The sequence below is a fragment of the Balaenoptera ricei genome, chromosome 6 (assembly GCF_028023285.1).
Source record: "Balaenoptera ricei isolate mBalRic1 chromosome 6, mBalRic1.hap2, whole genome shotgun sequence".
NCBI lineage: Eukaryota > Metazoa > Chordata > Mammalia > Artiodactyla > Balaenopteridae > Balaenoptera > Balaenoptera ricei.
Genome location: NC_082644.1, coordinates 116,666,950 through 116,694,183, shown reverse-complemented (window position 1 = coordinate 116,694,183; position 27,234 = coordinate 116,666,950). Strand labels below are relative to the sequence as shown.

Genomic DNA, 27,234 nt, shown 5'->3' with positions numbered 1-27,234 from the left:
AATTGCCAACATAGCATGAAGATGAATGTTTTAAATTTTTTGACAAGTAATCAGTACGTCAGTGGCGGGGTCCTTGGTTGAAGGAGGCTTCGTTGATACCTGCAGCTTCAGTTTCTTGTCTGGTATCAGAGATGGGGTGGCCGAAAGCTGGCTCTTCCTTCTGTACAGTGAGAGAAGGGCAGGTTGAGAAACGGAGGCAGATCAATTTTAGGAGAGAGTGCAGTGGAAGTTGAGGACCTAGAAATTGATTCCCTTTCCATGATTCATGCTTAGCACTCCTTGCAAAGTCTGTGGTACCCAGGGTAAGCATCCTGCAGTCTGGGGCTCCTACCCTACTTATGCCCTTTGATGTCATGTGACAGGGCCTGTGTTCGGTCCAGGTTTGCATTAATCAGCCCACAAAGCTGCCTGACCCCCGGCCGCCAGGTCTCCCGAGCTGGCCCCCCAATGCAGAGTCTCCAGTGTGTCCCCACCGTCCCCAGTTCTGCCTGCCCTCCTTGGTCAGATAACCTTCAAAATCTGTAGCTCTCACATCCCCCTAGATTGCCTGATTATGTAAAATAGCGGATTCCCACAGTGCCTTCTGGAGGTGGCTCCTCTTTCCCACTGAGATCCAGCAGGGCTGTGCTGAGGCTGAAGGGAGGGTGGGGAGGAGCCTCAGGCCGGGGGGCGGGGGGGGCGCGGGGATGCAGAACTTTGCTCTGTGGGGCAGGCACAGCTGTGGAGCCACTTCTGAGGGTCTGGAGTTCCAGCGCTGCCAAGTCCTCCGGATGCCCCCAGTGCCCTCTGTGCAACTGTCCTCATCCCACTTTTTCTCTAGCAAAGACCGGGAAAAATGGAATCAAACCACGATGGGGTTTAGCGTCCATAGAATCCATGTCTGAACTTAACTCTCCAGAGGTCCTGGCCCTTTGGATGCTGTAGGAGATTTTTCCAGACGATTCTTCACAGAAAGGCCTGGGAGTCTCTGAGGCAAGATGTTGACATTTGCAACTGCTTTCGACTCTCCAGTTTTGTTAGGACTCAGCCCTATCCTGGTGCTGGTGGCGGAGGGGGTCTTGGCCTCAGCTTCTCAGAGTCCTGGAGCTCTTCCCCTCGGTGGGCATGTGGTCCCGAGGGGAGTCTGGGTGACACTTGCTTCTCTGTGTTGTCACTGCGGGCTCTGGGGCTCCCCTCTCCTGGAAGATGGAGATCGGGGAAGGAGGTGCCTCCTGCAGCGTCCTCCATGTGGGTTCAGTAATCAAGTCCAAATCCCTGCACTTCCCTGAGCTTCTGCGGCCTGTCTCCCCCTCTCTGTTACCAACTGTTTTATCAGTTGAGGTTCTTTGCTTCCAAACAATAGACTGACACTGACTGGCTTGGGCTTCTCCAGGGCTTCTTAGAAGAACACAGGGTGGCCTGTGGAAATGTAAAAAACGCTGAGCGACCCCGACTTGGGAGAGAGGATCCCAGAGGTGGGGTGTGGAGGCCTCAGTGGCAGGAGCTCTGGGGCCCTGTTGCTCCGGCACTGCCCTCATGGAGAGAGAAGCTGATGGGCCCAAACTGGCTCGGGTATCTTGACCTTGTATCAACCAGCCATGGGCAAAGGTGTTGTGCCTGGGTAACCTGCCCAGTTTGCGCTATTGTACATACTCAAATGACATTTTGTTTCCTTGAAAATGTGACTATTTCCTGATTTGTCATTTGGTCACTTATCTTGAAGTTGGCCACTGGAATTTATGGAGGGTGGGAAGATGACCACAAGAGTTGAGGGCCTCAAAACCCCCCACAAAGAGCTCTGTGGACAACCCAAACATATCTGAGCCCCAGGAATGGATATAAATGGGCCCCTGCAAGTGCCCCCAACTACATAATGATCCTGACACTGTATTGTGCCCCATTCCCCCTCTTTTAAGAAAGTTTTAAAGAGTATAAAACAACATATATATTTCCAGCATCAGTGAGTATCTTAAGATAAAAACTAGTTCATTTAGAATATCTTAAGAGAAATTGCCTTTGAATGGGAACTTCCAGTACTCTGAGGTCTGCAAGACATACCTAGAAAATTCGCTGCTGTGGAAAATGAAGGAATCAGATTGGGAGGCGGGTGGTGGAGAGCCTGTGGTTTATCTTTTTTATTAATTGCTGAAATACTGTCCTTCAGGAGGCTGAGGGAGTTGCATATTTTCTTTACACAACATTAGGAGCTGAAGCTTTCTTTGGACAAGTTTGATGCTACATGAATTCTGCCATTTTGCTAACACTGATTTGGCTCCGGGGTGACCACTCCATTAGAACTATTAACTCCATTCATATTAAATTTTGTTGTAAATCTTACAAAAGGAAGTGCTTCTGGGTATTTATATCCACATTTTGTTTTCAAAAATTGTCCAAGCCCATGGTAGCTGCCATCTTGCATCACTGCCCCTGGAAGGCTGATCACCTCACCTCCCACCCATCCTCTTGTCCCTACATTATCCCCTTCCCCTTTACTCTTTCTATCATTTCTCTCTTGGAACATCACCTACAGTGTTTAAATTGTTAATAAAAAACATTCAGAACCACCAACTTGACTCCTTAAGGCCGTCATAACTTGAAAGAGCAACCAGGAAACTCTTGGAAGGGAGCTGCAGATAGGGCTCTGCCCTTTGGTTCGAGGTGGGCAGAGATTTTCAGGACCAGAGACAGCGCCCCCTGGTCCACACCTGTTTCCAGGGAAGTTTTGGAGTTGACTGTAAGGAGAGGTGTGACCACGCTGGTAGAGTGGGAAACTGCTCAAGGCTGGAGAGACCTACTCGCACCGAGGGAAGCACTAGAGGGTACTGGTGAGCTGCTGGTCTGAGGACTCAGAGACATGGGTTCAAATCCTGCTCTCACTACCTCTGTGACCTCCAGAAAAAAACGACAACAGAAGTTCAAACCCCTAGATTATATAAAAAACCAACTGTCGGACTTCCCTGGTGGCACAGTGGTTAAGAATCCGCCTGCCAATGCAGGGGACACGGGTTCAGTCCCTGGTCTGGGGAAGATCCCACATGCCGTGGAGCAACTAAGCCTGTGCACCACAACTGCTGAGCCCGTGTGCTGCAACTACTGAAGCCCATGCGCCTAGAGCCTGTGCTCCACAACAAGAGAAGCCACTGCAATGACAAACCCGCGCACCACAACAAAAAGTAGCCCCCGCTCGCTGCAACTAGGGAAAGCCCGTGCACAGCAACGAAGACCCAACACAGCCATAAATAAATAAATAAATAAATAAATAAATAGAAATAAAAAGCCAACTGTCAGCCTGAAGACCTGTTCTCATCTAAGTCTTATCAGTGTCTATTTTATACAGAGGGGCTCTGCTGGGGCACATGGTATTTGGTGTTCTTCTTGTTATCGTTTATACAGGGATATACACTTTATTTCTATGAAATCCTAATGGCTATAGAATATTACATATGCCTTCAAACAGCTTTATTGAGGTAAGTTTGACATACAGCAGAATGCACACATTTAAAGTGTACAGGGCTTCCCTGGTGGCGCAGTGGTTAAGAATCCGCCTGCCAATGCAGGGGACATGGGTTCGAGCCCTAGTCTGGGAAGATCCCACATGCCGCGGAGCAACTAAGCCCATGCGCCACAACTACTGAGCCCATGTGCCACAACTACTGAGCCCGCATGCCACAACTACTGAAGCCCGCAAGCCTAGAACCTGTACTCTGCAACAAGAAAAGCCACCATAATGAGAAGCCCGCGTGCCGCAACAAAGAGTAGCCCTGCTCACTGCAACTAGAGAAAGTCCGCGTGCAGCAACGAAGACCCAACACAGCCAAAAAAACCACAAGAAACCAAAAACACTGCTGTGATCACCAGATGGTAATAAATGCTATTAAGAAAAAAAAACAGGGTGTGTTGCGAAGTTCCTTTCTTAACTGTGAGCCCCTTGTAGTACTCAGGGTTCTCCAGAGAAATGGACCAATAGGATGTATAATATATGTATGGATATACATATATATACATATATATGTATATATATATATACATATACATATATATGGAGAGAGAGAGAGAGAGATTTATTGTAAGGAATTGGCTCACATGATCATGGAGGCTGAGACATCTAAAGCCAGAAGAACTAAAGGTATAGCTCCAGTCTGAGTCTGAGTTCTAGGGCAGGAGAAGTCCAATGTCACACCTTGAAATCAGTGAGGCAGAGAGAGATTTCTTTCCTACTCAGCCTTTTATTCTATTCAGACCTTCAGTGGATTGCATGAGACCCACCCATATTGGGAAGGGCAATCTGCTTTACTCAGTTTACCAATTTAAATGTTGATCTTGGGAATTCCCTGGCGGTCTAGTGGTTAGGACTCAGCGCTTTCACTGCCGGGGCCCAAGTTTGATCCCTGGTCATGAGACTAAGACCCCTCAAGCTTCACGGTGTAGTGGCTAAATTTAAAAAAGTAAAAAAAAAATGTTGATCTCATCCAGAAACACCCTCGCAGACACACCCAGATATAACACTTAACCAAATATATGGGCACCCCATGACCCAGTCAAGCTGGTGGATAAAATTAACCATCATACCCTTCAAAACAGGCCAAGGGGACCCTTCTCTTTGAGCCCTTCAGGCTTGTGATAGTGCTTTGTGCATGGTGGGAAAGGGGATTGTCTCGTGAAGAATGGTGAAGTGTCTCAGGTTTTGCCCTGCTTGCAAGCTCACAAGTTAGCCTGCCAGTTTCACAGAGGCTATCAAAGACATGAGCTTCCTGGGTCAGAGACAGGGATGTTATTACTCATGGCACAGCAGATGTCAATAAATATCTGTGACGTAAACAGGTGGTTGCACGTGCTCCAGTCCTAAGCTACATACCCAGGAAATGGCAGTCACCCAGATCTTTTGGGGGAACAAGAGCCCCCTGATGTCACTTAAAGTGACATTGAAGACAAGACCAATTTGGCAATACTTGGCAAAGTTGAAGATGTACATGCCCTGTGACCCAGAAATTCCATCTTCAAGCCTTTATCACATTATGATGCATGAAGAAAATGAAAGTATGGGTACAGTGCACTGGTGTTAGTGGACGGGCTACTGGACAAGGTGACTGAGCCCAGGGCCCTGGCTGCCTCTGGCTCTTTCCGTCTGCCCACCTGTAACCCATTAATGGCAAAGCCCACTCCTAGAGGCACCCATGTACACAAGGAGACACATTCAAGGATGTTTGTTGAGGTGCTATTTGTAGTATTAAAAATTGGAATCAAAGCTAATTTTCCATCACCAGAGGAATGGATAAACAAACCATTGTTTAGTCCTAAAATGGAATATTATGCAGAAGATAAAAATGGATACACTAGAACTATGTGTATCAATGTCAATAAGTCTCACGAACCAGAGTTGAGTGAAAAAGAAAAAGTAGCCAAAGGAGATGTACAGTATACCATTTATGTGTTTACATATTTTTTGTTTTGTTTTGTTTTTTGGCCATGCCACACGGCTTGCAGGATCTTGGTTCCCTGAACCTGAGCCCTGGCAATGGAAGCACAGAGTCCTAACCACTGAACTGCCAGGGAATTCCTTCTGTTCACATATTTAAAATGCACATTGTGGGACTTCCCTAGTGGTCCAGTGGGTAAGACTCGTCGCTCCCAATGCAGGGGGCCCAGGTTCGATCCCTGGTCGGGGAACTAGATCCCACATGCATGCCACAACAAAGATCCCGTGTGCCACAACTAAGACCTGGAGCAGCCTAAATAAATAAATAAATATATTTTTAAAATGCACATTGTATGCGGATACATAACATGTGTAGTTAAAATAAAAACAAAACATAACAAGGAATTGATACACTTCAGTTTTGGCATGGAGATGACTTTTGGGGAGGAAGGCCAAAGGGATGGGATTAGAGCTCTACTTTTATTAAAGAGAGCTGAAGGAAATACAGCAAAATGTAACATCTATTAAATCTGGGGTGTTATACTGTTTCTTTTGATTAAATAGTTTATAATTAAATAAAAGAGTTAAGGTGGCCTCCAGAGAGGTAGCTAGAACGCATCTGGAGAACCTGGCTTCTGGTAACCTGAAGACTGTTGCTATTTTTGTCCTGGACAGAAGGGCTCAAGGCATTCATTCCTCCAAACCTTGCCTCGCCCTGCGGCTTCTCAGAGGGAGGATAGTGTAATTCCCAAGTCTTACCACTAGATGGGGCGAGCACGCAGGATTAGAAATGGAGAAACAGGCTCACCCGAGCAACTTGAAACAAGGAAGAAATTTTGCGAGAGAAGCAGAGGCAGAGAATTTATTTGAGGACATGAGAGACAGGTAGAGGTAAAAAAAACAGCATCCAGGTAACAAAAGGACCCCAATTTGAAGTAGCAAACCATTCACTGGGGTTGATAAAGTATCTATTTTCTAGTCCTTAAAATTACCCAAGATGCAGTTCTTAGGCCTTAAAACAGATGTCAACAAGGGGTTCAGGGAAACTCCAGTTCCCACCCCCGCGTCTGACTGATACCATTCCATTGAACGACCCAGAGGTATGTTTAGTTTCAAGTGCCTGGACTTTGAAGGCCCTGAGTTCACTTCCTGACACTGCTTCTGACCAGCTGTGTAACCTTGGGTGACTGCCTTAACCTTTCTGGGCCTCAGTTTTCTGATCTGCAAACTAGGGGAAATAATAACACCTGGCCCACAGGACTGTTGCAAGGGTTGGATGCGATTACACACGTGAAGCCCCCGGCACATAGTAAGCCTTTGGTAAATGGTAGAAGCATTAGACCCTAATGCCCAAATCACTCTAAAGTAAGCAATTCCAGGGAACAAGGACAAGGTTTCAAACCGCAACATGATGAACAGAATTTAATGCTCTCCTGAGGGGTAAAGATATTCCCACGTATGCAGCCATGGGAAAGGATAGTGGTGAGATATTTGATGACCATATAAAAGGAGCAGCTAGAGGGACTTCCCTGGAGGTCCAGTGGTTAAGACTCCTTGCTTCCAATGCAGGGGGCGCGGGTTTGATCCCTGGTCAGGGAACTAAGATCCCACATGTTGCATGGCGTGGCCAAAAACTGAAAATTAAAAAAAAAAAAAAAGAAGAAGAAGAAACAAGACTGAATTGCTTAAAAAAGAAACTAAAAATTAAAAAAAAAAAAAAGGAGCTTCTAGGAACCCTGCCACTTTCCCAAGGAGAGGATGACACCATCCCTTCCTTCTTTCACTCATTAGACAAATATTTAGAGAGCAGCTTCCTAGAGCAGGCCCTGGGATGCAGTGTGAGCAAGACACACACCGCTCCTCCCTCCCCTGAGGATGTACAGCCCAGTTGGGGCAGAAAAATATGTGGTGAGGACTAGAGGGCAAAGGAGATGAAGGCAGGGATAAGATCACGCAAGTAAGAATGATGGGGCCCTGTGTGTCTGAAACCCCAAAACCATTGGTCAGTATGTTCCAGCCCAGTGACATTCAAAAACAACATTATTGAGGCATATTTGCATACCAGATTGTTCACGCTTTTCATGTGTGCAATTGAGTGTTTTTTAGTAAATTTACCAAGTTATGCAACCATCACCATAAATCAGTTTTCAAACATTTCATCATCCCAATATGAACCCTTGTGCACATTGAATGTTAGTTCCTATCCTTGCCCCAGGAAACCACTAATCTTCTTTCTGTCTGTAGCTTTGCCTTTTCCGGACATTTCATATAAATAGACCATACAATATGTGGTCTCTTGTGTCCGGGTTCTTTTCCTGAGCATATTTTTGAGGTTCATCCATGTCATAGCATGTATCTGTAGCTACCTCATTTTTATTGCTGAATGGTATTCCATTATAAGGATATGTCACATTTTGTCTCTCCATTTACCAGTTGATGGACATTTAGGTTGTTTCCTGTTTCTGTCTAGCCCATTCACATTTTAATTCTAGGGCCAGTGGATGGACATCAGAGCTTGGTGGCCATCACAGCTTGTCAGCTCCTTGACATGACATCTAAAATGTGTGTGTGTTTTAGGGGAATTTTGTCATTTTCAGAGTCTCAAAGTGAAACCATGCTCCTCAGATAGGGACTTGAAGCCAAGTGCCTAAACCCAGATTGGGACTTGAACCCACAGTCTTTAAATTGAGATCACACACCTGGTTTCAGGACTTGATGAAGCTCAGGTTCTTGATGTCTCCTCACAGAAAGAATTCAGTGAGACAAAGTGATAGGTAAGAAGTGGGGGGCTTCCCTGGTGGCGCAGTGGTTGAGAATCTGCCTGCCAATGCAGGGCACACGGGTTCGAGCCCTGGTCTGGGAAGATCCCACATGCCGCGGAGCAACTAGGCCCGTGAGCCACAACGACTGAGCCTGCGCGTCTGGAGCCTGTGCTCCGCAACAAGAGAGGCCCGCGCACCGCGATGACGAGTGGCCCCCGCTTGCCGCAAATAGAGAAAAGCCCTCTCACAGAAAAATGAAGACCCAACACAGCCAATAAATAAATAAATAAATAAATAAAAATAAAATAGGGGAAGTGTTATAATGTTAAAAAAAAAAAAAGAAGTGGACTTATTAAGAGAGAAACACTCTCCACAGACAGAGCGTGGGCCATCTCAGAAGGCGAGAGGCTCTGAAATATGGCGTGGTTAGTTTTTATGGGCTGGGTAATTTCATAGGCTAATGAGTGGGAGGATTATTCCAATTATTTTGGGGAAAGGGTGGAGATTTCCAGGATGGGCCATTGCCCACTTTTGATCTTTGATGGTTGGCCTTGGAACTGTCATGGTGCTGGTGGGTGTGTCACTTAGCAGATGCTAACGCATTACAATGAGTATATAACGAGGCTCAAGGTCCACTAGAAGTCAAATCTTCTGCCATCTTGGATCTAGCTGGTTCTAACCGGTTTTGTTTTGTTTTGGTTGCATTGGGTCTTCGTTGCTGCGCACGGGCTTTCTCTAAGTTGCGTTGAGTGGGGGCTACTCTTCATTGCGATGGCTTCTCTTGTTGCGGAGCACAGGCTCTTAGGCGCACGGGCTTCAGTAATTGTGGCACGTGGGCTCAGTAGTTGTGGCTCGTGGGCTCTAGAGCTCAGGCTCAGGAGTTGTGGCTCACGGGCTTAATTGCTCCACGGCATGTGGGATCTAACCAGTTTTTGTCATGTCCTATGGCTATGCCATTCTTTTAAAGGCTGTGTGTGACCGTTGTCCCATATATTGAGAAGCATGACTCTAGACTAAACGAAGTTGGTTTGGTGAAGTCCAAATTAGGTGGAGTTATTTATTGTTCTGGTCAAAGGGCCTCTGCTTGGGGGTGTGGCTGCAATGGCCAAACTTACATGATTCGGGACTAATGTCCAGGATGTACCAGCCCAGCAAGGATGGGGACAGGGGTTCTGAAAGTGTGCTAGTAACACTTCTCCCTAGGAACAGCATTAAGAAGAGTGGTGAGGCTCCCTGGCTGGCCCAAAACATCTGTTTGACACACAACAGCACACCTTAGTCGGGGACCCTTGGAGCGATGCGGAGGAAGAGAGAGAAGAGGGAGAAAGTTCCCAACACTTCTCCTAATGCAACAAGAAAGCAAGACCCTCTTTCTTAGAAAGCTGATAGCATTTCAGTTTGGAAAAAAAAAACTGTTTTAAACTTTCAGATAAGTAGAAGGAATACTATGATGAATGCCCACATTTGCTCACCTGGATCCAGCCAAGTGTGAATGCTCTCCCATTGGCCTCCTCTTTCTTTTTTTACTGACCCATCTGAAAGCACTTTGCAGCCATCATTAAACTCCAGCCCTAAACTCTTCATCAAGTGTCTCCTAAGGTTAAGGACAATGCCTGTAAAACCACAATACCATCATCTTACTCAATTTAATTTCAACACGGTGTTATCTGTCATTTGGTCCACATTCAAATTTCCCCAGTTATCTCAATAACATCCTTCAGGGTTTTTTGTTTGTTTGTTCATTTGTTGTTTTTAATTCAAGAGCTAATGAAGGATTAAGCCGTGGATTTGGTTGTCATTGGAAGCCAGACTTTGAATTGAACCAAAATGAATGGAAATTGCTAATCCATGTGAGAAGGTGAATGGGCCAGGCTCCTGAGGGAAGCACACGCCAACAGCAATCATCCGGTCCTCAGAACAGCCGGGCAGGGGCTACTGCCCACATTCCCAGAGGAGAGATGGCAGGTGATGTCACTGTCAGAGGGCTGAGCTGCCCTCGCCGCGGTTCGGTAGATGAGAAAAGCGAGGTCTGGGACCTGGAACACCTCGCCCGCGTCCACCTACTTGAGCCCGGAGGAGTCAGAATTGGAACCCACGTCTGACCGACTCTGAGCGCCTATTCGCTGAAGCACCTGCTCTCCGGCTGGCTTTGCTGACCCCGCGCCTCCCTCCCGTCCCATCCCGGGCCCTGTCCTGGCGCCCACCTTGCTCCAAATTGCGCTCCGAGTTCCCGCTGAGCCGGCTCGGCTGCAGCGGGAGGCCCCCGGGTTGGGGAACTCATCCCAGCCGCCAGAGGCTCCGCGTGTGCGCGCGCATCAACACCTATGCGATGGGCGGCATCCGGCCGCGCTAGGGGGTCGCAGTCGGGGAGATCGCAAGGGGAGCGCAGGTGGGACGCCAAAGCGGAGAGAAAAGGACACGCGCAACCGGCCAGACGGCGGCTCTGGGGCGAAACGCGAGCTCACGGCCGGGGTGGGGTGGGGTTGGGGGAGCACTCTCCCTGAGGGGTTTCTGATTTCTCTGGTGGGCACCTCTCCCCCACCTCAGACCTCACATAGGCTTTGAAAGGCCCTGAGCAACCGAGTGAAGGGTCTAACCGAGGCGGGTGGGGAGCCTTGGGCCGCCACCCAGCACTTTTTGGACTGGACAGGTTTTTTTTAATAAAATAAAAAGCATCCGTAATATGTGCGTGTATATTTAAATACATATTAAAAAATATATAATATATATTATATAATGTATTATATATCTAAATATATATTATTTAGATATATTAATATATTTTTAAATTACAGAAACAGTACATGTGCATGAAGAAAATTAGAAAATACGAACAATCAAAAATAAACACAGGGACTTCCCTGGTGGTGCAGTGGTTAAGAATCCTCCTGTCAATGCAGGGGACACGGGTTCGATCCCTGGTCCAGGAAGATCCCACATGCCGCGGAGCAGCTAAGCCCGTGTGCCACAACTACTGAGCCCGCGTGCCACAACTACTGAAGCCCGCGTGCCTAGAGCCCGTGCTCTGCAACAAGAGAAGCCATGGCAATGAGAAGCCTGCGCACCGCAACGAAGAGTAGCCCCCGCTCGCCGCAACTAGAGAAAGCCCGCTCGCAGCAACAAAGACCCAACGTAGCTAAAAGTAAATAAATAAATTTATTAAAAACAGCAATTCTCCTGTGGTTCCCATCGCGCTTGGGATGAAGCTCTAACCTCCTGCCTGGCCCTGCAGCCCTGACCTGCACTCCTCAGCGCAGGACCTTCGCACATTCTGTGCCCTTTTCTGGAATGCTTTTCCCCCTCTGGAGCGCTTTTCCTCTAGAGCTCTGGTCGCTCTGGCTGTCTAATGTATCTTTCTCTGACTACAGAGGAAAAAAAAAAAAATCACTAAAAATAGCTGGTTTCAGGCCAGCGTTCTGGGCAAGTGTTTCACCCCTTTAGGGTTGAATAGACCCCTCTGAACAAGAGGGTCCCTCTTCCTACATTGCCCCCCACCCCAGACTGGGCGCTCCAGGAAGCAGGTGGCAGCAATCTCCCTGTCTGGTTTGCCACTGTGTCCCTAGTACCCAGGACAGGGCCTGGCACAGAGATGGCGCTCAGCGAAGGAATGAATGAACAAATGAATGAATGTGGGAGGGAACGTAGATTGATAAAGCCTTACTGACAATGTGAGTCAAAAGTCTTAAAGACATGCTTGTACACTTGGATCCAGAAATCCCACTTGTAGGAATTTACCTGAATGGACACCGACATTCATCTTGGCATTGTTTATACCAGGGAAAGCATTGAGAACAACTTAAATGTCCAGCAATCGGTTAAATACAAAACCAAATTCTTGATCTTTTCTCTCAAGGCAGCGTTTCTTCCAGGCTTCCCATGTCAGTAAATGACATCCCCATCTACTCAGCTATTCAAGTCAGAGACCTGGGCATTGGGATTTTATTCTGTTTTTTTATTTTTTAAAAAAAAATTTTTTTTTTTTTTTGGTCGCGCCACGCAGCTTGCGGGATCTTAGTTCCCTGACCAGGGATTGAACCCGGGCCCCAGCAGTGAAAGCGCTGAGTCCTAACCACTGGACCACCAAGGGATTCCCTTTATTTTTTTTATTGAGGTACAATTTACCTAAGTAAAATACACAAATTTTAAGTGACAGCTCAAAAAGAAAAAAAATTTTAACCTATGTAGACATACCTAAGTTAAAAAAAATTTTAACTACCACCCAGATGGAGACACAGAAATTTCTCAGCACCCAGGGAATTCCCTTATGTCCCATCACAGTCAACACACCCCCTGCACACAGAGGTAACCACTCTTCTGACTTCTGCTGACATTCTGTCTCTAACACCTAACAGCCAGCCTATCGCTGAGGCGTACCAGTCCTTGTGCCATATCTTTCTCAGGCCCTGTCACCTCTCATCCGGGCAATAGCACCTGCCTTCTCACTTGTCCCCTCTCCTCTGGCACCCCCTCCTCCCCAGCAGCCAGGGACCTGAGCAGTCACCAACCTGCCTGAGACTTCCCAAAGGCTCCTAGTGCCCTCAGGGAAGTGCCAGCTCCCTCTGTGCTCAGCACCAAGACTAATCATCACCTTGCACCGGGCACCCTGCCTGCACCATCTCCTGAGTCCTCACCACCACCCAGATAAGGGAATGGAGGCACGGTGGGGATGCCAGTGGTCCGTGATTGCAAAGGCAGCAAGCAGTGGAGCTGGACACACCTACAGGATGACTCCCAAACCCATGCTCTTAATAATCCTACTGCCACTCCATGAATGAATGGAGAATGAATGAGTGAATGATCTATTCATCTATTCAGGTTTTCTTTTTCAGAAATACAGCTATCCTTAAGAAAAATCATGTGTCCCACTGCTAATGGGTTGGATTTGAGATCACTTTGCTGGCTGCGGAAGAGGAAAAGGAGAAGGGAGGGAGAGAAGAGAGGGGGAGGGGGAGGAAGGAGGGAGGGAGGAAGTCCCCACAGAGCCGGGCAGAGCGCGTCTCTGGAGTGGAGGCTTTCCTCCACTGTGGCACTTTCCTGAGGACTGGCCTTGACCCCCAGCAGAGGAGAGGCTCTTTATTTACCCCGTGTCTGAACCCTGACAGTCACTGGGTTGCGAGGCAGGGGAGGGGGACCTCCCCTACAAGGCCTGTGGTTTGAGTGAACAAAACAATTGCGTAAAAATGGAGAGCCTTACCACATTCCAGATCCTGTCCCCGCCTGAGTCATGCTGGAGAAGGGGGAGGATAGAGCCAGAAAGCCGGAGCCCGAAGCCCCCGGTATTGCAGGCCGGCCAGGGCCTCCGGTGTGACATCACTGAAGTCATCGCCTGTGAGCTCAGGCAGAGGCAGGCGTCTGGGGCCAGGGTAAGAGGCAGGAGGAGTGGCCGACGCTGGCTCAGAGGAACTCCAGGCCTGGGTTGGAGAGAGGTCACCGGTCGAGCGTCTGCCTTGCAGAGAGCCCCAAACCCCTCCCAATGTTGGGGCGCCTCTGACATGACCCCTGTGTCCCCAGCACCTGGCACAGTGCCTGGCACACTCAAGCACTCAGGGTTCAGGGGTTGAATGGACGAATGAATGAATGAATGAATGAGGGAGCAAGGCACCTCTGCTGGGCACACTGGTCTCCCACTTTAATTCTGCAAGCTTCGGAAATGACTGTTCTTGGGGGGACTTCCCTGGCGGTCCAGTGGTTAAGACTCTGTGCTTCCAATTCAGGGGACATGGGTTCAATCCCTGTTCGGGGAACTAAGATCCCACAAGCCTTACGGCACGGCCAAAAATATAAATTAAAAAAAAAAAAAAAAAGACTGTTCTTGGGAATTCACCGGTGGTCCAGTGGTTAGGACTCCACGCTCTCACTGCCGAGGGCCCAGGTTCAATCCCAGGTCAGGGAACTAAGATCTCACAAGCCACATGGCACAGCCAAAAAAAAAAAAAAAAAGACTGTTCTTGGGCTTTACGTGTCCCTGGTTCCCATGAGGGCTGGTCTGGCATTCTGGTCACGGGCCAGCATTTTCACCAGCTCCGTACACAGCTGGGGAATGACAGACAACTGGGTGCAGAATGGCCTCTGGCCAGGAGGAAGCTGCACTTTTTCCCTTAGCGCCAAAACTGTGGCCAAAACTGTGTCGTTCCCAGGGCTGGAGGGGATCGCTCATCATGAGACAGGAGGAGCAGGGCCTCCCAAGGTGGTTAAAATGGAGCTGCCTGGGTCCCTGGCTGCAGGTTGTGCAGGGACAATGGGAGTGGGGGCAGCAAAGGACATTGCTGGTCCTTTCCTGGCTCCAAACTCAGAAGCTTCTGGAACACCAACCCTCAGTGCTCTGGGCTGAGCAGTCGATAACAGCACACATGCTACCTGCCTGCAGTTCTGAGACACACAGTCCAGATTGGAAACTGGAGATTGCGGGGAAGGTCAGAGCATCCAGCTGGGCCCGTGGAAGATCAGCTTCGTGTGGGTATCAGCCCCTTCTCAGCCAAGTCTTTTCCTCCCCCCTGGGCTCTCTGAAGAGTCTTTTTCACATACACCAGTGCAGTGATGTATATATATCACTGTGGTTTAGCGTGGAAATTGATCAAGTCACTTCACTCCTCTGAACCTCAACTTCCTCACCTCTAAAATGGGGACAAGGAAGACAGTGGACTAATATTGGGCACAGTATCTGGCAGCTAAAGTTAGCTCTTATTCGTGGATGGATCTAGAGACTGTCCTACAGAGTGAAGTAAGTCAGAAAGAGAAAAACAAATATCGTACATTAACGCATGTATGTGGAACCTAGAAAAATGGTACAGATGAACCGGTTTGCAGGGCAGAAATTGAGACACAGATGTAGAGAACAAACGTATGGACACCAAGGGGGGAAAGCAGCGGGGGTGGGGATGGTGGTGTGATGAATTGGGCGATTGGGATTGACATGTATACATTGATGTGTATAAAATAGATAACTAATAAGAAACTGCTGTATAAAAAAATAAAATTAAAAATTAAAAAAAATAAAGTTAGCTCTTATTATTGTTAATCTTGTTCTATAATGATAATTATTTTATCACTTACTTCACTGCCCTGCTTGTGTTCCCAGCCCAAGCTGAAGCTCTGCCTCTCAGCTGCCCTGTCCGGGAGGCAGGAGCCTGCTCTCTTTGCCAGGTCTTACTCTTGTCTTGGAGCCAAATTTTGTCTGTTCATCCCCGGGGTCTCACCCCCTCCCACAGGGCTGGTCGGTCTCACCTGTCAGCTGCTGCCGCCAACATGCTCAACAGTGACACACTGTTGAGCCCTAGTGGCCCTAGTGGCCTTTGATGGGTCCACATGGCCAGAATCTTGCCCAGAGAATGACCTGGCAGGAAAAACGCAGTGAGGAGGGGGCTGCTGGCTGCGAGAGGCTGGTCTGGGTCAGTTCTGTGCTCTTCCGTGTTAGGGAGGATCTGACTCTTGGGACGAGGTGAGAGCAGGGAGGCCTTCACGGTGGAGGAGTTAGGGTCGGGTGGGGGGCAGGGAAGCAGTGAGAGGCTTACATAGAAAATGTCTTCTTACCCTACTATACCCAGAGGACAAGCGGGATCTGAAATGGCCTTCTGGGGGGCCTTGGCTTCCCATGGACACCGGCGCTCAGTAAAGCAGGTGGCCGACCAGCGCTAACTAGCTCGGGTTGGTGGTAGGTTGTTTTCTTGTTGCTAAGGCAGAGCCGCACTGAGGATTCTGGGATAGAGGGACTTATGGTGAAGGTGCTGCGGTACAAGGGGAACTTCTCAGGCGGGACACGGAAACACAGGTGAGGATCCCAGGGCCGGACAGGACCCGAAGCAGATTCATGGAGGGGCCTGGTTGTCAACGTTCTTTGATCTGTTCCTGCTGCTTGCATCCCACTCCTCGGGCGCTGAGCTCAGACTCCTCTCAGTGGTCTGGGCTCCTGCACCATGCCCACCTTTCCATCTCTCTTGGTATCTTCTGTTCACACCTGGGAAGCACCTGTTTGAGCGGAGCTACCCCCGCTGCGGATTTCATTGGCTGTTGACTAGCTTCCCATTGGCTGCCTGTGGTCAGGTGCTCTCTGCCGTCCAATCAGCTATGGCCATGGTGGCCCTACCTCAGGAATTGCCTGGGACTGCCTCCCTGGGGGAGGTGTGTCTACCTGTGTGTGTGTGTGTGTGTGTGTGTGTGTGTGTGTGTGTGTGTGTGTGGAGGGGAGGTGGGAAGGACCCCTTGCAGGGGCTCAGTGAAGGCCCGCATTCTGGGCTTGTCAAGTACACCCCCTGGCTTCCAACCAGTCAATCAGGTTCCTGGGCAATCCAGCAAACCCCCAAGGCTTCCCCACCCCGACCACCTGTTTTCTTCTTCACCTGATACACACACATCATTATGCATGGTTCTTATCCTGTTGTAAGGTAATTAGTTCAATACCGGTCTCGACCCCCACTGGACTGACAGCTGGAGAGCAGGTGGCCCTTTACACACACATCCCCAGCCCCGGGGCTCTGCCTCTGGAATTAGACTGGCTCAGTTGAATAAACCAATATGAACACCACCAGCAACAGTGACAGTATATATTTAATGCCAGTCACAATGCTACATGCTACCTGGATTACCTCAGTAATCCTCGGAGGAAGGTCTGTTCTCATGCCCATTTTAGAGATGGGGAAAGCGAGGCTTGGAGAGGGGAAGTATGGTGCTCAGAGAGGAAGCAGTGGTGCCCAACAGTGACCAGCACTGGCTCAGACCTGTGCTCCTTCCTGATCCTCAGCCGCTGAGCCCTGGTGACAGATTACTTGGCATCTCCAGGCCTCAGTTTTACTTTCTCCAAAAGTAGGATAAGAGGATTTAACATACGAAGTGGTCACAGAAAATCAGCGCTTTTCAAACTAAAACTCAACCCGTGGGTTGGCATTATTATCACAGATGGGAAGTGGATTTTTGCTGTTCTCTTGGTAATAAATTGGGGTTTTCAGGGTTAAATTTTAAGTACAGCTTGCTTGAAATCATCCCCAGATTTGGGCACATACCTCACAGGCAGCTTTGACAGCTTGAGTCACAGGTCTTCAGGTCTGAACTGAAAGGCTCAAGTTTCACCCGAGATTCTAATCACATCTGTGAACTTTGTACCACGTGCCTTAAAGAAATAAAAAACCAGAAAGACAAGTTCTAGAACACTTTATGTAGAGCTGCACTGTCCATATGGCAGTCTCAAGCCAGATATGGTCCTTGAGCTCCTGCAATGTGGAGCTCCAAATTGAGATGTGCCATGAGTGTAGAATTCATACCTAATTTTGCAGACCTAATATGAAAAAAAAAGTTAAATATCTAATTAATAATTTTAGAATATTAATGACAGTAAAATGATGATATTTTGGATCTAGTGGGTTAAGTAAAATATATTATTATAGTAGACTGAGCAATGTCCCCCAAAGATATCAAGTCCTAACCCCTGGAACCTGTAAATGTTACTGTAATGGAAAAGGTGTCTTTCTTTGCAATTGTGATTCAGTTAAAGATCTTGAGATGAGGAGGTTATCCTGGATTATCCAGGTAAACCCTAAATGTAATCACATGTATCCTCCTAAGTGGGAGAAAGAGGGAGGTGTGACATAGACACACAGAGAAGAGGAGGAGAAGGCAGTGCGGTTGTGGTCGTGAAGGCAGAACCCGGAGTGATGCTGCCACAAGCCAAGGAATGCCAGCAGCCACCAGAAGCTGGAAGAGGCAAGGAGCAGATTCTCTCCTTGAGGCTGTGGTGGGGAGCGCAGCCCTGCTGACACCTTGGTTTCAGATTTCTAGCCTCCAGAACCGTAAGAGAATAAATTTCTGTTAAGTCACCAAGTTTCTGGTGATTTGTTAGTGTCCTCAGGGAACTCAAAGAATTGTTGAGGGCTTCCCTGGTGGCTCAGTGGTTGAGAATCTGCCTGCTAATGCAGGGGACACAGGTTCGAGCTCTGGTCTGGGAAGATCCCACATGCCGCGGAGCAACTAGGCCCGTGAGCCACAACTACTGAGCCTGCGCGTCTGGAGCCTGTGCTCCGCAACAAGAGAGGCCACGATAGTGAGAGGCCCGCGCACCGCAATGAAGAGTGGCCCCCGCTTGCCACAACTAGAGGAAGACCTCGCACAGAAACAAAGATCCAACACAGCCAAAAAAATTAAATAAATAAATAAATAATAATTAAAGGTGCTAAAAAAAAAAAAGAATTGTTGAAATTAATTTCATTGTTTCATTTTATTTTTTTTAACACAGCTACTAGAAAAATTTTAATTACATATGTGGCTTGCACTTGTGGTGACCTTGGATCTTTCTCACTCTTCTTTAACCATAAGGGGAGGAAGCCACCTCCCCTCTCTGGCTCCTTGTCTGTAAACAAGGCATTGAACCGGGACAGCACTTCTCATCCACAGTCCTTGGGTCTCTGGGGGTCCAGGAAGGTGTCCGTAGATTTATTTTCAGGTTGGCAGTATCAGTTAAATAAATCTTTAGTTTTTGGCTGGATTGTATGAAGTAAGCACTCTCTGGAGATCCAACCAGCAGTTACACGTGTCCTGTGGACATGCAAACACTTTTAAAAACACAGAAAGGGGGCTTCCCTGGTGGTGCAGTGGTTGAGAATCCGCCTGCCAATGCAGGGGACACGGGTTCGAGCCCTGGTCTGGGAAGATCCCACATGCCGCGGAGCAGCTGGGCCTGTGAGCCACAACTACTGAGCCTGCGCGTCTGGAGCCTGTGCTCCGCAACAAGAGAGGCCGCGATAGTGAGAGGCCCGCGCACCGCGATGAAGAGTGGCCCCCGCTCGCCGCAACTAGAGAAAGCCCTCGCACAGAAACGAAGACCCAACACAACCAAAAATAAAAATAAATAAATAAATAAAAATAAAAACACAGAAAGACATTTTATTAGTTTCCTGGGGCTTCTGTGACAAATTACCACCAACTGGGTGGCTTAAACAACAGAATTTTATTCTCTCATAGTTCTGGAAGCCAGAGGTCTGAAATCCAGGTGTTGGCAGGGTTGGTTCCCTCTGGGAGAATCTCTTCCAGGCCTCTCTCCCAGCTTCTGGTGTCTCTGGCAGCCCTTGGCGTTCCTTGGCTTGTGGCCGCACCACTACAATCTCTGCGTCCACCAGAGACGCAGAGATTGGCCTTTCCCTCTGAGTCTGAATCTCCCTCTCTGTTCTCTTATAAGGACACCAGCCATTGGATTCAGAGTTCACCTCAAATCCGAGCTGATCTCATTTCAAGATCCTTGACTTAATTACATCTGCAAAGACCCTGTATGTCTTAATTTTATGTGTCAACTTGGCTAGCCACTGGGTGCCCAGATTAAACATTATTTCTGAGTGGATCTGTGACACTGTTTCCGGATGAGATTAGCATTTCAATCAGTGGACTCAGTAAAGTAGGACACCCTCCCCTGCGTAGGTGGACTTCATCCAATCCTCAGGGCCTGAATAGAATCAGAGACAGAGGAAGGAGGAATTCACCCCTTTTTTCCTGCCTCACTGCCTCACTAATCTCCCCCAGCCCTTGGACTGAGATTTTCACCATTGACTCCCCTGGTTCTCAGGCCTTTGGGCTTGGACTGAATTACACCACCCGCTTTCCCGAGTCTCCAGCTTGCAGATGGCAGGTCGTGGGACTTCTCAGCCTCTATAATCACATGAACTAATTTCTCATTAAAAAAAAATCCCTCTAGATGGATAGATAGATAGACAATCTCTCTCTCTATAGATTATAAATAGATAGATTGTATCTATATAGTCATATAATCTCTCTCTCAATCAAATCAATAGGATTTGATTGATTCTGTTTTTGATTTTGTTTTTCTCTGGAAAACCCTGACTAATACAGACCCTATTTCCAAGTAAGGTCACATTCACAGGTGCTGTGGGTTAGGACTCGGACGCATCTTTTGTGGGGACACTATTCAACACACTACAGACATGTTACCTCTGTCTTTGATAGAGGCTGGACTGCAAAGGGGCTTAGAGCAGGAGCTCTGCAACTGTGTGGTTCTGGATTTGAATCCTCCACTTGTGTTCTCATTACTATGGTTGTTTTTTGGCCCCTGAACCTCAGGAATCCTCTATGATAATTGGAGGTCATGGTGTTATGAGTAATTACCCCAAAAGATTGTTGTGAGACCTCTCATTAGCTCTTTTTTAAAAATTATTTTATTTATTTATTTAATTAATTTTGGTTGTGCCGCATCTTAGTTGCCGCAGGAGGGCTCCTTAGTTGCGGCTCCAGGGCTCCTTAGTTGTGGCCTGCGAACTCTTAGCTATGGCATGCATGTGGGATCTAGTTCCCTGACCAGGGATCGAACCTGGGCCCCCTGTATTGGGAGCACAGAGTCTTATCCACTGCGCCACCAGAGAAGTCCCTCTCATTAGCTCTTAGGGTAAGTTACTCAGATGCTCCATACCTCAATTTTCTCATCTGTAAAATGGGAATAACAGTACCTACCTCAACAGGTTGTTATGAATTTTTTGTTATGAATTTTAAATAAGTTTAATATTTCCCGGGCACATGGTAAATGTCATATAAGTGCTATTATTAAAAAGTAATCATGATGCCTGGCTCAGGGGAAGTGCTAAACAATGCTAGCTGCTATTATTGTTCACGTTATTTATCATGAGATGTTGGCATCCTGAAAGGCCCTATCAAGTTCTGATGTTATCCTTTCTCTGGTTTTTATGAGGACATGCCTTCTTCCCTCAGCCCACGCTAAGTCACCTTCATGCAGTCACACAGGCTCAGTTTAATGCTCTTAAAGTTTGATGCATACAGGGTTTCCTTTGGGGAAGATGAAAAAGTTTTAGAGAGGGTTGGTGGTGACGGTTGCACGACAATATGAATGTACTTGATGCCACTGAATTGTACACTTTAAGATGGCTAGTTTTACGTTAAAAAGAAAAGCTGTCTCATTTATGTTAAAAAGGGTGGCCGTCTCATTCACGGCTGTATCGAAATTCGTAATAACTTCTGATCAAGGGGCTTTGCGTTGTCATTTTGCACTGGACCCCGCAAACTGTGCAGCCAGACCTACTTGGAGTCACGGTGCTTCCTGTGTTTATAGCAGTGAGGGGTGAATTTCCCACTCTGGTCTGAGCTGGCTCAGCGGCACACGGGGTGATGGCCCCTCTAAGAGGGACCTTTCCGAACTGGGTCACGGCGGCTGGAAAACATGGGCTCCAAGGATGAGCTGACAGGGCAGCAGTTGTTTCACCTGGAAGAGGGGATTTGGCGTGGACACTGCGTGTCCTCCAATTTCTGAAAGGCAGTGGGGAAAACAAGGGAACTCGAGTATTCTCTGTGGCCCCAGAGGGCAGATCCAGCATAAGGTAGGAATTTTAAACAACGAGAGTTGTGCAAGAAGGGAATGGCTGTCTTCAGTTCAAACCTCAGCTCTGCCTGGGGGCGAAGGCATGGGCTCTGTCTTCGAGCAGCTCCACCTCTGCCCAGATCCGTGACCTTAGAGAAGGTCATTCGTAGTCCTGAGCCAATTTTCCCATCTAGGAAATGGGCCTGATAATGCTCCCTAATACAGGGTGAGATGCTAAAGATTAAACAAGGCAAGTTTACAGGTACAGCATGTAAAGGGAGCCTGGCTCCTAGGAGGTGTCTAGTGCAGAACAGCTGCTGCCATTGCTGTTATTGCTATTGTTATTATTATTGGAAGGTAGTGAGTTCCCCAGACTGGCAGGGTTCTAGTTGAGATGGACCAACAGGGAGTTGCAGAGCCGACCCTTGCATCAGAGCTAACGGAAGAAGTTCCCACTTTGCCCCCTTTCGGCATCTGGTGTATTTGGATGATTAGTTTAAAAACCTGCAGTCGTAAAATACTGTCTTGGTGACAAAGGCAGCGAGGGAAAGGGGGTGGTGTTTTTTGTGGAGTAGAGGCAGTTTGGGGTCCTGGAGGCTGCTGAAGAAGTGGGAGGGGTTCCCGTTGTTCTTGCCTTTGAAAACCTCCGCCAGCTGTCCCCTGAGCCATCCCACGCTGAACACGATCCCAGGAATGCAAAAGCTCCCTTCCAAGGGCCTCCTAGGAAATGGGTTCCTGATGTGTCTGAGAGCAGGACACCGGAAAACAGCATCAGTGGGTGGCGTGCGTGTGAGAGCGAGGTTGCATGTGCCGCTTGATGCACGGACAGCCCGGGCAGGGGAGGGTCTTGTTCCTCGCTGATCCTGGAGCCTCTGCCTAGAGTCACACTTGGGGTGACTGCCGCTTCCCTGGAAATGCCTTGGCAGGGATTTGTGCTGAGACAAACATTTCTCCTCTCCCTCCTCCCCCATCTGCCTCTCCTGTTGTTTGTGTCATGTCCCCAAACTGCATCCAGGAAATATTCCTGCCTGACCGCAGCTCTGCTCATCAGTAACAGGATCTGAGACCCGGAGGCCGAGGAGCAGCAAGCAGATGGGCTCCATCAAGGGCCACGCTTAGTCAGAGCTTGGAACAGCTAGAAGGGTGTTTCTCTGCCCTGAGAAGGGAGGAGAGGACGGGCACCACAGCTAGCCCCAGAGTTCGCCAGCATCTCATGCGCACATTCAGGTGGTCCAACTTTTGACAAATATTTACCCAGCACAGCTTTATGCAGACACCACGTTAGGTGTGTAAATATAGCCGTGAACGAGACAGCTGCCCTGGCTTTTCTTTTTCTTTTTAACGTAAAACTAGCCATCTTAAAGTGTACAATTCAGTGGCATCAAGTACATTCATATTGTTGGGCAAACATCACCACCAATCCTCTCTAAAACTTTTTCATCTTCCCCAAAGGAAACCCTGTGTGCCTCAAGCCATCGCTCCCATTCCCCCCTCCACCTACACGCTGGCCACCATCAATCTGCTTTCTGTTTCTATGGATTTGCCTATTCTGGACATTTCATATAATAGAATCATACAATAGGTGGATTTTTGTGAATGGCTTCTTTCTCTTAGCTTGATGTTTTTCAGGTTCATCCACATGTAGCCGGTATCAGTATGTCATTCCTTTTTTATTTTTTAAGTTTTTTTTTTTTTTTTTGGCCTTGCCACACGGCACGTGGAATCTTAGTTCCCCGACCAGGGATCGAACCCACACCCCTTGCAATGGAAGCACGGAGACCTAACCACTCGACCGCCAGGGAATTCCCCCCAGGCTCCACATCTCTAAAATGGGTCTAATAGTCATCCCTCCTCAGGATTGAATACCATGGCATCTGTGATTAGGCCAGTGTTGGATATAAGGGCAATGCCCCAATGACCCTGGGGCCATCATCCCACGTGACTGCTGTTCTTAGTGGGATGGCATCATCCCTGAAGGGAGTCTTGGCTGTCTCAGGAATGGGTTTCAGGGTCAGGCTGGGCTTGGGAGCCCAGGCAGACCGCTTGGCAAGAAGCCCCAAATCAGCCTGGTTCACTGATGGGCAGCTTCCAGTCTTAACCATTTATCCTTGTCCATAAATGTCAGCTTCTGTGTTTCTACACTGCTGGGTGAGTGTTTGTGCTGTTAACATGCAAACTAACCAAATTTAAAATCATGCCTTCTTTTCCAGTCCTAACTGAATGGTTATCAAAGGCAGGTACCCTGGGGCAATGCCCCAGTTAACATAGTCCTCTTCCCTGGCTCTCCCGCTCGTCAGGCAGGAGAGACAGCGAGCCTGCCCCAGGGGAATTCCAAGAAGTAGGCAGGCAGCAGTCGGAATGCAGAACCAAACTCTGGAGCTTTTTACTTATCTTGGGCTAGACTCTTTGTGTTACAAAAAAAGAAATCCAAATCAAGTAAGCTTAATTCAGTTCAATTCAATTCAATTCAACAAATTACAGTTGTGTCTATATGTCAGGCATGGGACCAATGCTTGTGGTTCATCAGTAAACCAAAGAGACCCCTGCCCCAGAAAGCCAGGTATTAGTAAGGATACTAAATAAATTATATGATGTGTCATTGAGTGATATGTGCTATGGAAAGAAAAGAGAAAGTGAAGGCAGGGAAGCCGCATCAGGAGCGCTGGGGGTGGGGACAGGATGCAGAACTGATTTAAGGTGATCAGGGTGGGCTGCATCAGGAAGCTGAGATTTGAGTAAAGACTTGAAGATGAGTTGTCAATCCAGTGGATGGCTGGGGGAAGAGAATTCCAGGCAGAAGGATCAGAGAAAGGACAGTGTCTGGCATGTTTGAGGACCAGCAAGGAGGGCAGTGTGACTGGGCTGAATGAATGAGGGGAGGAAGGAGAAGAGGACTTCAGAGAGAACCAGATGGGGACCAGATGGGATAGGGCCATGAGCCATGGTCCAAACTTTGGCTTTTGCTCTGAGTGAGATGGGAGCCGCTGCAGAGTTTGGAGCAGAGGAGGGATGTGATTTGACTGATGTTTTGTTGGAGCTAAAAAGGAAATGCCTAGACTCCTAGGCCTGGGTGAGTCAGAGATTGGGGCCTCTTTGTTTCCTTGAGAATACAACCTCCTCTATTTGGGGAGAGGGAATGGCTGCACACTGCTTCAGGCCAACACCAGGCCAGGGTCCCGTCTTGGAGCCTAGAGGGATTTCTCCATCAGTGTCAGAATATAAACTCCCAGGGAAGGTCTCTGATTGGCTCTGCTTGGACCAATCGCAGTGCCCAGATGCCAGGAACATTGTGATTGGCTGGTCTGTGTCACATGGCTGCCCCACACTGAGAAGATGGAGTCGTCTGGCTGCCCCACCAGGGTTACAGGCAATCGGGGTGCAAGGAAAGGAAAGGAAGGTTGTCATTTCCCACAGGAAGGTAGAAAGGAGAGGTGAGGTGGCAGACAAAAACAACAGTCCTTCCTTGAATTGCTCATCCCAAGGGGAGCCCAGGGTTCCCACCTGGTGGACCTCTGACCCAGGAGGGGCTGCAGAGCCATCAGAAAGCACTCACTCATCTCCATTTGCCTCTCCCATAGACCACATACCACATTTCGCAAACATTGCTTCTCTGAGGAGGCTTGATGCCGTGGTGATGACTACCACACAAATCTGACCTAAAAGGTCACTTCAGTGACAGTGATTTTTATCACTGCGTTTCCTCATCCCTGGCTGGAGAAAGCCCCAGCAGTATTCACTGAGGTCAGGAACCAGTGGCCGAGGTGGAGCAACTTCCTCCTCTCTCTAAGCCTCCTCTGAAGTCACAGACAATTAAACAGCGTGCAGATCCTCAGGAAATGCCGAAGAGGGCGAGCTGGGAGAAGGCTCAGACAGGGCAGCTGCTCTCTGCTCAGGGTTGTAGAATTGGGACGGGAGAGCTTTTGTGGGTTTTTTTTTAATACAGTATAGTAACACATTTTGATTATACAGCTCGGTGAATTTTTATGTATCTATCCACCTGTGTAACTATCACCCGGGTCAAGACATAAAACATTTCCAACGTCCAGGAGGCCTCCTCCAGGGGTGGTCTCAGGGCCTTCTCTTGCCCTCTTTTTTTTTTTTTTTTATTTGGCCACACCTCTTGGCTTGAGGGATCTTAGTTCCCTAACCAGGGATTGAACCAGAGCCTTAAGCAGTGAAAGCTCGGAGTCCTAACCACTGGACCACCAGGGGATTCCCTCTCTTGCCGTCATTTTTGTGCAGGCACCAGTGTATTTTCTGGGGGCCTTGGGGCCAGGCCCACGGTGAGCCCTCCCATCCCCGACCCTGTCCCCCCACCCCCTGCAAGGCGGGGCAGGGATGGGGGCACCGACCCATTTTACATGCAAAGAACGTAACCCAGGAGCTCAGAGAAAAGTAACACCACTATCATCATCTCCACCAGAAACAACAAGGGCAGCTCCACTGAGTGAGGAAGGCTTTAGGGAAATTCTTGGCAGAAGATCAGAGAAGGGTTTGTTATCCTTACCGGGCCCTGGCTTAGCTGGTTCATTTCAGCAGACGATGAAGAAAAGATTCCTACCACGAAGTCACACACACGGGTCAGAAGGTCCTCCCTACAAAGTCCCTCTTATTTTCCGCTGCGGGTAACAGTAGGTAATCATCTGCTCTTTGCCCATACTGGTTTTCCCAGCCTCTGCTGGTGAGGTTTCTATTTTGCTGTTTTAGAAGACCAAACAGAGCAGAGCACGCCCCCTGGTCTAAGGAGGGATGAACACAAGCGTCCCCTCTCGGTTGTCTCTGGTCCACGATTCTGGGGCTGGTGCAGAGATCCCAGCCCCGTCACTGGGCTTTTTGACAAGGAAGACAGCCCCCTGCAGTGGTTTCCCTGAGTTGGGGGCAAGGGAGGCGGGAGTTGTCTGTTCTCAGACAAAAACATCGGCACGGAGCGAGCCAGCACAGTCCCTCCCAATCTAGTGTCAGAGATAAAACACGTTTCAGGATATCCAATGCCTTCTATGTTTGTCCGTGATCGTGACCTACCATTTATCTCATGGGGCTGGGACAACCCAGGCCGGCAGCCCCATGCTCCGGAGACATGGGTGTCGGTTTACAAGCTCATCTTTTGTCCAGATAAAGGAAGACTTGGCACGTATAAATGGACAAGAAGCCATCCCTCACCTCACGTCCCCCACCCCCAACCCACTGCCCCCAGCCTCAGCGGCGGAGGGTTTCCAAGAGTCTCCCTCCTGGCAACCCTGCTAGGTAGGCATCATTATTCCCGCTTTGAGGCTCAGAGCTTCTGCAGATGGAGGGCCGACTATGTGCCCAGTGCCTAATAATTAGACATGACTCCTCCTAGTTCCCACAGCTGCTGTGGGGAGCGACTGACTGTCGGCTGCATTTTACAGTTGAAGAAGTGGGTTCAGAGAGGGAAGCTGCTTGCCCAAAGCCACACAACTGCCACTGAGGGCTGGCTCTGGGGTTTGATGCCAGCTGAGTCTGGCTCCAGAGTTCACAGCAAGTGTCTTTGCCCTCTAGCCAGGTCTTTCCTTGGTATCTGCTGCTTTGGGGCACAGGCCAGGCTGTAAGCAGTTAAGGTAGGGGGTGCCCGGAGGAAAAGAACCAGGTATAGTTTTTTGACGTAAGAGAAGCCGTTTTTGGCCTAAGCCATTTTGTGATCTAAGCGTGGCCACAATGCTAGTCCTTGAACAGATCTCAGTAATAAGGAGTTTAAGGGAACAAAAAAACAAACTGTTATCAGGCAGGAGGAATAACAAAGATAATTTATCAGTTGT

The 27,234-nt window shown here is 48.5% G+C and overlaps 1 long non-coding RNA gene across 1 annotated transcript; it reads right to left on the bottom strand.

The window, feature by feature from the left end:
- Positions 1-26,622, bottom strand: LOC132367994 (uncharacterized). The gene is made up of 4 exons (XR_009503906.1): positions 25,965-26,622; positions 17,154-17,260; positions 13,352-13,568; positions 1-160 (listed from the first exon to the last, which is right to left on the bottom strand). It is a non-coding gene; the product is annotated as an uncharacterized LOC132367994 (long non-coding RNA).
- Between the last annotated feature and the right edge of the window lie 612 nt (positions 26,623-27,234).